Below are 3761 nucleotides of genomic sequence, written 5' to 3'. Positions count from 1 at the left end.
TATTGACCACTACTCCATATGTAAAATATGACTTATATTGACCACTACTCCAGATGTAAAATATGAGTTATATTGACCACTACTCCACATGTAAAATATGAGTTATATTGACCACTACTCCAGATGTAAAATATGAGTTTTATTGACCACTACTCCATATGTAAAATATGAGTTATATTGACCACTACTCCATATGTAAAATATAAGTTGTATTGACCACTACTCCATATGTAAAATATGAGTTGTATTGACCACTACTCCATATGTAAAATATGAGTTATATTGACCACTACTCCAGATGTAAAATATGAGTTGTATTGACCACTACTCCATATGTAAAATATGAGTTATATTGACCACTACTCCAGATGTAAAATATGAGTTATATTGACCACTACTCCACATGTAAAATATGAGTTGTATTGACCACTACTCCAGATGTAAAATATGAGTTGTATTGACCACTACTCCAGATGTAAAATATGAGTTGTATTGACCACTACTCCATATGTAAAATATGAGTTACATTGACCAATACTCCAGATGTAAAATATGAGTTATATTGACCAATACTCCATATGTAAAATATGAGTTGTATTGACCACTACTCCATATGTAAAATATGAGTTGTATTGACCAATACTCCATATGTAAAATATAAGTTGTATTGACCACTTCTCCAGATGTAAAATATGAGTTGTATTGACCACTACTCCATATGTAAAATATGAGTTGTATTGACCAATACTCCATATGTAAAATATGAGTTGTATTGACCACTACTCCAGATGTAAAATATGAGTTGTATTGACCACTACTCCATATGTAAAATATGAGTTATATTGACCAATACTCCATATGTAAAATATGAGTTGTATTGACCACTACTCCAGATGTAAAATATGAGTTGTATTGACCACTACTCCATATGTAAAATATGAGTTGTATTGACCACTACTCCATATGTAAAATATGAGTTGTATTGACCACTACTCCAGATGTAAAATATGAGTTGTATTGACCACTACTCCATATGTAAGATATGAACATACTAACTAAGCACTTCCTTCTTCACTTGCAGTTATTTTTAGCTGCAGCTGCTCAGATGTCCTCAGCTGCTCTCATCACTGCATCTCCATCTTGTTGTCATAGAAATGCTTCCTCGCAGCCTTGAGAAGGATCTAGAGGCAGCGTGATCCAGGATGTCATTGATCAGGTGTGAGGAACCGTGGCCACATGTGGAACTAAGGATTCTCCTCAGTGTCTCATCACATGGGGTTTTGGCCATAAAGCAACATTAAGAGCATGTATTTGTTCCAGTGGAGAACATATTCATGTGTTCATAAAACATGTACATGAGCAAAAAGCGGTCCACATGTATCCACATCAATGTTCTTCTTTTGTGTTGTGCATGTGGTGTTTTTGCTGCAGAAAACAACAACAACAACAACAACCTTCCTGCAGACTGACTCATATTTATGAGTCTAATGTTATGTTTCCCCCCATGGAGAGAGTACATTTATGCTAAGTATCTTCTATATTGACTTGTTTGGTGCTGCACCATGTCAAGACTAGATCTGTGTTATGGGTCACACTCCTGCTGCCTCTCATCCTGCCCGTAATGAGTGACCTGCCTTCAGAAGCCAGCGCGTCTTGAGATCCAGTGCCAGAACGTAGCTTGTTGTACCAGTACAGTAAGCCCACACGTCTCCAGCCTTCTCCTACCTCTCTCCCTGTGCTCTCTCCCCGTCGTGTTCACTGTCTCTGGTGTTGTGTCGTCCTCCAGCTTCACGCGTCGTCGAGATGTGTGTCTCGACTCCCTGGAACCCCTCTGGATCTCCTCTTGCCTTTCTGGGCTTTATATATATATATATATATATATATATACATATATATATATATATATATATATATATATATATATATATATATATATATATATATATATATATATATTTGTATGTATGTATGTATGTACAGTAAGTATGTATGTATGTGTGTGTATATACAGTATATGTACATGTATATATGTATGTATATATATGTGTATGTATATGTATATATATGTATATGTATATATATGTACGTGTATATATATATATATATGTACGTATATATGTGTATATATATATATATATATGTATATGTACATATATATATATGTACATATACATATATTAATTAATATGTACATATATGTATATGTACATACAGTATATGTATGTATATGTATATATATATATATATATATATGTATATGTATGTATATATAGTTGTACGTATATATGTATATGTACATATATATATATACATATATGTACTTATACATATACTTTTTATATATACATACATATATATATATATATATATATATATATATATATATATATATATATATATATATATATATATATATATATATATATATATATATATATATATATATATATATATATATATATATATATATAAGTAGAGATTGACAGTCTTGGTGCACATGTTGATTCTAGAAAATAGCGAGAACTGCTCAGAGGTCAGTTTGATGTTAAGACAGGAAGTAGTTGTTGTTGTTGTTGCCTTTTTTGGGGATCTTGCACATTTGTGGTTGTGTTTTTTTTCCAAAATGCACTTTTGTGTTTATTCTCATGTAAATCTTGTACATCTAAATTGTCATTAGATGTTTCCGCCTAGTCATGTCACACATGTAGTTCAGAGAGAAAAGTAGTCTTCTTCCAGCACACGTTGAAAAATGGACAATAAAGATGACTTTGATATTGTGTGTGCTAATTAAACTGACACTTTAGAGTTGTCATCTTAAAAAAACAACAACCTGTAATCAATGTCTTGTTTTTGGCCTAGTTTGTGTCACATGACTGTGTCTTCTCATCCCTTTTGCCCTCTGTCACTCAGTCTGGGGCCAGTTTGACGTCTTTTTTCAAGCTTTCTGGTGACTGAACACTCTTCAACTGTTTGTGTATTGTCTGCTGATTTAACCCACCTGTGATTTGCCTGCCAACTCTGCCTGTAGCCCCTCCTTCCTGCAGCACAGCTGGAAGACAACGTCCTGCTGACGGAACATTCCAGTTAGTATGAATATTTGATTGCAGCTGGAGCCCAGGGGCCATGGAGGTTGGAGGCCCCCGCACAGGCGTCCATGCACCGGTTGCACAGCATCACTCACAGGCAAGACAAACATTTGTGATACAGATTGAACTTTTGTTAAATTCTGCTATCCTTTGGTTGTGTCTGCAAAGTTCACAGACACACAAACTCAACACTTTTTATGATTGTTGTTTTTATATTTCTTCTTAAAAAAATGTTTGAAAAAAACCCCAAATAAGAATAAAAGGAATGATTGTAGTTTACCAACATATGCTGTTGTTATCCAATATATTATTTATGATACAAAATTGTCAACGGAGTTCTTTAAGTTGACAATTTAATTATTATTTTATAAACGACTATTTTTAATTATTATTTTATAAACGACCAGTTTAATAATTATCTTATAAACGACCATTTTTAATTATTATTTTATAAACGACCATTTTAATTATTATTTTTTATAAAGGACCCTTTTTAATTATTATCTTATAAACGACCATTTTAATTATTATTTTATAAACGACCATTTTTTATTATTATTTTATAAACGACCATTTTAATTATTATTTTATAAACGACCATTTTAATTATTATTTTATAAACGACCATTTTTTATTATTATTTTATAAACGACCATTTTAATTATTATTTCATAA

General features: G+C 32.1%; 1 protein-coding gene across 1 annotated transcript in view; it reads left to right on the top strand.

Moving 5' to 3' along the window:
• Positions 1-1848, top strand: part of LOC133641068 (serine dehydratase-like) — a 26466-nt gene extending 24618 nt beyond the window's left edge. The window contains exon 10 of the mRNA XM_062034902.1: positions 1082-1848. The gene's annotated coding sequence lies outside the window, so the exon portion shown is untranslated. The remainder of the gene's footprint in view (positions 1-1081) is intronic.
• Positions 1849-3761: the final 1913 nt, after the last annotated feature.

The sequence above is a fragment of the Entelurus aequoreus genome, linkage group LG23 (assembly GCF_033978785.1).
Source record: "Entelurus aequoreus isolate RoL-2023_Sb linkage group LG23, RoL_Eaeq_v1.1, whole genome shotgun sequence".
Taxonomy (NCBI): Eukaryota; Metazoa; Chordata; class Actinopteri; order Syngnathiformes; family Syngnathidae; genus Entelurus; species Entelurus aequoreus.
Note: the sequence above shows the minus strand (reverse complement) of the source record. Positions and strands in the feature narration are given on the sequence as shown.